General features: G+C 32.3%; 1 pseudogene; it reads right to left on the reverse strand.

Moving 5' to 3' along the window:
- Positions 1–3,380: 3,380 nt before the first annotated feature.
- Positions 3,381–6,531, reverse strand: LOC121474581 (annotated as a pseudogene).
- Positions 6,532–9,579: the final 3,048 nt, after the last annotated feature.

Raw genomic sequence — 9,579 nt, forward strand, 5'->3', positions numbered from 1 at the left:
CTTCCTTAGATAAGTAGGACTGAGAACTGGGACTGGGATGCTACCCAACTTGCAGTTGATAAGCAGGAAGACACAATAATTTAGGAATAACTGTTTTAGGATTGACAGCAGTAAACAGAGGAATATGAGCAGAGAAAAATAATTCTACGTCAAACAAAAGTGATCAGTGAACTTATCCTTAATGTAGAAATTTAAGCAAAATAAGAGAGAAAAAGAATAGAGATGGAGTTCCCCAGCACTGGGTCCCATACCCTTGTGATCTTTCTCACTCCTGCAGGCAGAAGAATATGTAATCCATCAGCAGTTATTCCAGAAAAGGCATGAATGATGATGTAGGTACATCAGGTACATCAGGTAAATGATGATGATTTACCCAGGTAAATGAATTAAGGAAAATCCACTAGAATTATTTTTTAGTTGTTTTGTCTTTGTTTTTATTCTGATTAAAAAGATTTCTATTGAAATATAACAAACATAGAAAATTATCAAAAGAACAAAACAATCAGTAAATTATCATGAAGTGAAATTTTCATATAACCACTGCCTGGGTCAAGGAGTGCAGTGGTAGCACCACACATATGCTCCTTGGACTCTCTTTTGACTTCTAACACCATATATTGGTTTTGCAGATTTTTGTGTTTTATATAAATGGATCAAGATGTATATATCATTTTGTGACTTGATTCTTTTACTCAACCTTATGTTTGTGAAGTTCATCCCTGTTGGTGCTTGTAGCAGTAATTCATTCATTGTCATTGTTACATATTGTGGAAGATTCCTGTAATGGTAACTCCCAGTTAATCATGATTTTCTGTTTACATGCCCTTCTGTGATGTGCTATTGGCTGCTTCTCCTATTAAAGGGTGAAGACTGTTTTTTCACTGTCTGAAATCGCAGCTGGCTTTATGAATGTTTTGACATAGATTGTGTTAGAAATGATATTATGCAAATTCTAGAAGCTTAGTCCTAAGAGTGCTTGCAGCTTCCTCTCTTGCCTTCTTAGATCCTTTTGTTATCATGCTGTGAAGAAGCCTAGAGTAGCTTACTAAAGATGAAAGGCTCTACAGGATGAGAATAGGTTATCTCAGTGACAGCACCATGTTCCAGAGACCATCTTACACCTGCATATCTAGGTGAAATATCAGATGACTGTGACCACATGAGTGAATCCAAACACACGGGTAGAACAGAAACTCCCAGCCAACCTACTCATTTTCCAAAAAATAATAAATTATGGTTTTAAGCCATCTAGTTGTTTGTTATGTAGCAATAGAAAATGGAAATAGCACATGTGAAAATATTAGTTTGTTTATCCATTCTATTTTAGTGGACATTTGGATTGTTTCTTTGTTTTGGATATTACAAGTATTTCCACTATGATATGTTTTAGGAAACACATATATGCATTTCTGTTGAATAAATATCTAGAGATATACTTGCTAGGTCGGTATTCATAGACACTGTCAAAGAGTTTTCCAAAGTGGCCGTATCAATTTATATTCCCATCACCAATGTAGGAGAGTTCTAGTTGCTCCATGTTATTATTCATTTTTGGCAATGTCTCTTCACTTTAGTCATTTTAGTCTGTGGGTTGTAGTACCTCACAGTAGATTTAATTTGAATTTCTCTGATGACTGAAGAATTGAATCTTTTTCATATGTTTATTGGCCCTTAGGATATCTTTTTAAAAATAAGGTATTTGGTTAAAGTCTGTTACCCATTTTACCATTGTCTGTCTTTTTCTTACTAGTTTTTAGGATTTCTTTATATATTCTTGGTTTAAGCCTTTTGTCAGTTTCATGTGTTAAGAACATCATTTCCCACCTACCTTGTGGCTTGTCTTTTTATTCCTGTAGTGGTGTCCTTTGAAGGTTTGGATCACACTACCACTTAGGTCAGCTGAGGTGATACCTGAGAGTGAGAAGAATGTAAATGGAAAATGAAGAAGTGAGAACATTTGTGACAATATGGTCCTAAGATCAACACTATTATGGGGCTGTGGTTCATGCCACTGACCTTCCTCTTTTGGATTTTTCCTTAGGAAGAGAGGCCTGTGGACATGGGATAAGAGTTGGACTATGGTAGCAATGAGATGTGCCTCACAGACCTCCAGCCACAGGGAGCGTGAGTAATGATGTTAAGTACGTTTTCTTGTTTATTGGCCATTATATATCTTCTTTTTGTACTGTCTATTCAGTTCTTTTGCTCGTTTGAAAATTGAATGTCTTTTTAAAAATGATATATGCTAGTTCTTTATATATTCTGAATATGAATTCTTTGTTGGATCAATATACAGAAACTTTTTTTTTTTTTACTAAGTTTGTGGTTTGTTCTTAACAGTATTTTTTTTGTGTGTGGGGAAATGATTTTCATTTTAATGAAGTCCAATTTAACTTTTTTTCTTTTATGTTTAGTGCTTTTTGCATACTGCCCAATGATTTATCACCCATCCAAAGTTCTCGAAAAAATTCTCTTAAGGGCTTTAGATTTTAGCCTGTACATTAAACCTTATACATTAATCACTAATTTTTGTATATTATATAATATAAGTGTAAAGGTTCTCTCAGCTCTGTAGTTGTTTCAGAATAATTTATTAAGAAGACCAATTCCCCAACCATTGAATAGTATTGGTAAAAAATTATTGATATTATATATGTATGTGATATTATTTTGGACTCTCTTCTCTGTTGACCTATTTCTCTTGCATCAATACCAAACTGTTTTATTTACTGTATATTTATAGTAAATCTTAAATTGATGCTGTAAATCCTCCAACTTTGTTCTTCTTCAAAATTTTCTTGGATTCTCTGGATCCCTTATATAACCATATGATTTTTAGAATCAGTTTTTTAAGTTCCATAAAAAGTATGAATTTTATTAGGATTTCATTAAATACTTGTTTTCTTTTAAAATATGTTTATTATGTACTTTACATTGAGCACTTCAGAAAAGAAAATAATTACAATGATTTCAAAATGCAATTCCTGGATTCAATAAATGTCCTTTATAATTATGGCCAATCAATATCTAGAATTGTATGTAGACCCTAAACCAGCTAGCAAATAAATAAAATAACTATATTAATCTCCAGGATTAGAAACATGCATGATTATTTAAGTCACTTTCCATTGTGTTTTTTTAAAAACATGATTTACATTTATTTCAAGTACATATACATTGATTATAAGAGTTAAAGTACACTGTTAATGTTAACATCTTACAACTATGATCATTTTTATCCTAATAGAGAACTCAGTTTAGTACAAAGAAATTCAAGAAGAAAATTCAAGAAGAAAATTTAGCATCTTTCAAATGCTAAAAGTGAGTTCCAACTGTGGTTCTTTTCTGATGTGAGAAGCTGTAGGCACGCATCAGATGATCTACTGATTTACCTTCTGAAAGTATCTTTGGAAGCAGTTGGATTTGGCTTGATTGTAGGAGAATATCATGTTCAGTTTGCTGGGCTGACTTCTCTATTGGTTTCACAAACTGGAATGCCTTCACCAAGCAGAGAGTCTCTTCCATATTTTGGTCCACTGGGATATCATTGGTGCTCAAATACTGGATGACCTCATTGGGATCAATTATGAAGAGATCTCTTAGAGCAACACCAGGGTCTTCTAACAGCACACCATAGTCTCAGGAAATCTGACAAGACTGTGATGTTCATATGGCCCAAACTGCTATTATTCCTTGGTGTATTTAGCCAGGCAAGGTTGGTGGGAAGTGGGAATACATCGAAACTGCAACAGCTTCACAGTTAACATAATGAGATTCACTGGCTTTGTCACTAAAGCAACAATTTTTGTAGGACACACAAAGGTAAAGTTCAAAGGATAGAAGAAAAGCACCAATATTTCCCCCTAAAGTCATCAAGGCTTAGATGTTTGAACTTTGTTTACAACTGTGTAACAAAGAATTGTATATTAGGTTTCTGATCAATATGGTGTGCTAAGCTAATGTAGAAAATCATACTCTTATCTGAAACACATGTTGATATATTTAACCATCAACTTTCAAAAATACACGTCAATTCTTGAAAGCATTAGGAAAGGCTTTAGGAACTAGAAATAAAGATTATAAAGCCATAATTGCAAGTGAGGGAAGCAAAGCTGAATGGCTTTAGAACTGAACATGTGCTACAGCTGCTAAGGTTCCAAGACCTGGACTCAAATCAGAGCTAAAATCTAGGCCTGTGTGTGGTAGGGAACAGGAATGAGCTTCTTGCATAAAGCTGAGACCCATCAAGTGTTGTTTAGTTCTTGAAATAGAGGCTAGAAAGACTATTTATAGACTGGGAAGTGCCTTAGTGATCTGGGTCATTACAAAAATAAATATATTAAATTCACATATGTAAAAGAGACTTGACTTGGTCAAAAAACACTGTGTAGATATACTTTATTTATAACTAGACACAAAACATTATATCATGACCCAGAAAGGTAAATTTCTGGAAAGGGCATACTAGAAAATACCAGTCAAATAAATGCTTATTGATTAACAAACAAAAAATATTTAACATGCAAAGCATTAATAGGGATGAAAAAGATAGCAACATAGAGATAAAAGGAATATTCCACCAAGAAGCAATAAAATTAAGTTTTATGTATGTATCATAATCTCCCAATATTTAAAGCATATTTAAATATTAAATATTTAAAGGATGGAGATAGTCAAAAGGTACAAACTTCCAGTCATCAGATAAGTCTTATGGATGTAGTATACAGTATGGTGACTATAATTTACAATGCTGTATTCTATATTTGAAAGTTGCTATGACGGTATGTCTTAAAAGTTCTCATCAGAAAAAAATTTTTTGTAGAAATAATATTTAAAGCAAAAATGGACAGAGTTATAAAGAGAATTCAATTAATCCATAGTTATGGCAGGAGATTTGCATATGCCTTTTTTTAGTAACCAATAAATCACACAGACAGAATGTTTTCACGGATGCAAGTTTGAACAATTCAGTTAACAAGTTTGATCTAATAGATATGAGATATGTGTGAGACCTGATGCTTATAGTTCCTGACCATAAAAATAGAGAACCCACATTCTTTTCAGCTTCTCAGACATTAGTTTTTCTATTGTGTTAAAGTGTTTCAAAAGTGATAGATTTCCAAAACAAAATGTGTATACAAAATACAGCATGGGACTATATATATTAATAAAAATCTGAAAATGAAAACTTAATATGCATATAAACATATGTAATAAAGTATAGAAACCCAGAGGAGGTGGATGGTAGTTGTCTCTGAATAAAGAGGGAGGAGAATAGACCAGAGAGGTGTATGAGGGGGACTTAAAGTCTGGAATGATTAGCTTCTTAATAATAATTTTAGAATGATCTAAAGCAAAGATAGCAAGATGCTTCAGCACATTGTTAATCCTGGATTGTGGTTACATGGGTATTTGTTATGTTATACTGTAATTTTCTGTATGTTTGGATACATCATAATATTTAAAGAGAATAAGGAAAATCTTTTGGAAGATTTTTTTTTAATTTATTCATGAGATACATAGAGAGAGGTAGAGATGTAGGCAGAGGGAGAAGCAGGCTCTTCGCAGGGAGCCTGATGTGGGACTTGATCCCAGGATCAGGATCACTCCCTGAGCCACCCAGGCATCTGGGAGGATTTAATTGGTCTATAAGAACTTGCTTTTGGAATAGTATGTCCTAAGTCTTATCATGATATATTTATATAAGCCTGATATTATGAAATCTAATAAAATGCAATATCAAGAAGATCTTTATATCAACAGCAGAGTTTAAGAAAATTTCATGGAATTTGTCTAAAAATTGACTGTATAGGTAGAACAGTTTAAGGTTATTTATCAAAATACCATAGTCTACCTTCCTATCACTAAGACTAGAGATGATTGCTTTGAATGAGATGAAGTAAACCTCAATATCATAAAGTTGTTCCAAGGATTAATGGCAGTAATATACACCAGGCATGTTATATAAATCAACAACAAAATTATGCTGTAAAGATGCAGTATCCAAGCAGAAGATACACATTAATTAAAATGTTAGGAAAAAAACATAATTCAAGCTGGCTTCAATATACTCTTGGGGACATGTAATACCAGTAGTCAACCAAGCAATACATAAAGAGTCCTATGGGTAAGCTACTGTGACCCTAATATTTCATAGCAGCCATGTTTTCATTCATGTGTGAAGGTAATCTAAAAATAAAAAATATGCAAGGAATCCTAAAATATATCACCCATGTGTTCTTTCTAAGAAACTTGCCTGAACAAGGAAACCTTCATCAAAAAAAGAATAACTTTGTTTTGTTTAATGTTCTATATGTTGTGTTTATTTTACCCAACATTGATATTGCTATATTTGTTCTCTTTTTGTTTGTGTACTTCTGATTTTCCCTTGCCTACTCTTTTATATTCAAACTATGAATTACATTGTTTTATATCATCTTGTATACAGTGTATGGCTGGAACTTGTTTTACCTCTTTCAATTTAGGAGTCAATTTCTTCTAAAGAGTTGTTTTTATCTCTCTTACCTTCATTTCTATGAAAGATGTTTTGACTTAATTCACTTGAATCAGTGTTTATTTATGATTCTATTTTTGGTTTTCTTGCTGTATTGTTTCCTTTGTGCCCCCTCTCAATTCTTCCATCATATCTCAGTAACTTGAAAATACATACGGAAGCATATTTTTAGGTCTACAGTAATTATATCCATTAATTTAAATATTCTTATTTTACAGCTTGAGAAATGAAATGACATCTATTGACCGCCCTCTTGTAAAAGATGAGAAATTAGCAAATGCCTATTTTTGTTTTCTTTTTTTCTTGCCATTTTTGTTAGCATATAATTAATGTTTTTGTTTTCATCTTATATAGCTTTTATTCAAATAATTACAATTGCATTCTTGTTCATAGAGAGCTGTATTAGATCAAACTTGGGCTTGAAGAACAAGAAGATTTAAAAAGGGGACAGAATGATTTGAACAATTATAATAAACATTAATTAATAAAATGTACCAACGTAATCCCCTTTAAACAGAAATCAACTAGTTTTAAGGGCTATGAAACATTTACAAAAATTACCATGTGTTTGGGCACAAAGAAAACCTTAATGGGGCTCCTGGGTGGCTCAGTCAGTTAAGTGTCCAACTCTTGGTTTCTACTTCAGTCATGACTTCAGGGTTGTGGGATCGAGCTTCTTGTGAGAATGCATGCCCAGTGCATGGAGTCTGCTGGGGATTATGTACCTCTACTTCCCCCTCTGCTTCTCCCTCTGCTAGCTTGTGTGTGCTCTTTCTCTCTCATAAATAATAAATAAATAAATAAATAAATAAATAAATAAATAAATAAAATCTTTAAAAAACCGAAAATCTTAATAAATATTTTAGATTGGAAAGAGTGCAACCATGTCTTCTGATCACAGTGGAATAAAAATTAGAAGTCCATGATAAAAAAAGAAATAAACAATGAAAATTATTTTTGAGTATTTAAAAGAGTAAATAATATTTAGAAAAATATAAACTTTTCAAACATTTAGAAAATAAATATAAACATTTTAAAACTTCTCCAAAACAACTCCTAAATAGAAAAGCAAAATATGAATTAATGAGAATGAAAGCACTGTTTATCATAGAATATTTATAACTTTTGACATCTTCAGTATATAAAACAAGGAGGCAAAACAATGAATTAAGCATCCAATTTCAGAAGTTAAAAAAGACAAAATAAATCTAAAGAAAGCAGGAAAGAACCAAAGGTACATGCAGAAATCAATGAAATAAAACTAAGGAAAGTAGAAGAAAATATTAACTAAAAAGAAAGGAGAAGAAAATATTAAATGAAAAGAGTTGCAGATTTTTTTATTAGGTAGAAAAGGTAAGATTGATAAAAATAATATTAATAAATTAGGCACAGATCTGGTCTAAAATATGAAAGATGAAAAATGAGCAATTCACTAGGTTAATCAAGATTAGAATTTTTTTTTAAAAACTACAAATATGTAGAAAATGAGTAAGGAAAAATAACTGTAAAGAGGAAATGATAAGATTTATAAAATAAAATTTTCAATTGTATAATAATAACTTTGAAAATGTTGAAAACTATACAAAGAAATGGAAAAATAAAAATACCCAGATTGGTTCAAGGAAAAACACAATTGACAAATATATCAATAGCAATTAGAAACATTGTGTAAAACTGTACCTCAGGAATAATGAACTGAGATGATTTTATGGGTGATTTATTTTAAATATTCAGATAAAAGATAACCTTAATAATAAGTCTTTTGCAACTATTAGAGAATGAGGAAGTCTTCTGACTTGTTTTCAAAAACCATCATAATATTGATACTTATATTTGACTATGATAATCCAAAAAAAAGAAAACTATGCCCTATTCCAATTTTACTTGGGAATATCAATGTAAAAAATCTTAAAGTAGTATGAAATAGAATGCAGTAGTATATTGGAATATACACCATTACCAAAATCCCTTTGTGCCTGAATGCACTTGTGGCTTGATGTTAGATAGTCCATTACTACAATTACTCTAGTAACAGGTAAAAGCATGATAGTTGTCCCAAAAAAGCAGTTGATAAGATTCAGTGTCTACTTCTAATAAATGCTTTTAGTTAACATAAGAATAGAAGGAAGCTCCCTAAGTGGACTAAGGAGCATCAGAAACCAGCAGCAGACATATTTAACAGTGGACTCCAAGAGGGTAATTTTAAAATCAGGAAAAAGACTGGTTGGAATTTAGTTTACTACTAAGAAACACCCTAAGTCCTCTGGAAATAATTAGGTTTAGGGGAAACTCCAGTATGCATGTCTAGAGAAGGGGCAGAGGTTCTATAGGAGCTAGTATGAAGTGGACATTTCTGGGGTCAGTTTTCGAGAAGCACCTAGAAGAAAGTTTCCCTGAAACTCTTCCAAACACTAGCAAATCTCTGTAATCCAGAATGATGAAGTTTGCTACATCACTTAGATTTCCAACAGGTAACTTCAAATTCCTAAGTTGAAAGTAATCACTGCCTGAAATTCCACTACCTGAAATTCCACTACCTGGAGATCTTTTAAACAAATATTTATGCATATACCTAGGTGGCACAGGAGTAACTAACTCCTAATCACTAACATTGCATTGATGAGTCTTTCATTTTTTTTTTAAATTAGATTTGATGAGTCTTTCAATAGGTTATCACATCAATGACACATTTAAGGGAAGGCGACAGTGGTAGCTTGTATTTATTGAATGCTTATCCATATGCCAGGCATTGTTCTGATATTAGGCATATCACTTCATTTAATCCTCACAATAACCATATTACATATGGAGAAACAGAGGTTTAGTGTTGAGATAGAACTTACCCAAACTACATGGCTAGTAAGTTGTAGCAAGCGGCTGAGTGTCTAGTCTGCTGCTCTGAGTTACTACTGCACTGCCCTAGTCTTTAGAAGTACATGTTCTTAGTGCAACGGTTTCTGACCTCCAACTAAATTGATTCAGAACTTATTTTAGACTGAAAGTCACTTATGTGCAAGGCATCTTGAATCTTCTGTAGTTGATAAAAACATGAAAATGTTTTCCTT

The sequence above is a fragment of the Vulpes lagopus genome, chromosome 13 (assembly GCF_018345385.1).
Source record: "Vulpes lagopus strain Blue_001 chromosome 13, ASM1834538v1, whole genome shotgun sequence".
Classification (NCBI taxonomy): domain Eukaryota; kingdom Metazoa; phylum Chordata; class Mammalia; order Carnivora; family Canidae; genus Vulpes; species Vulpes lagopus.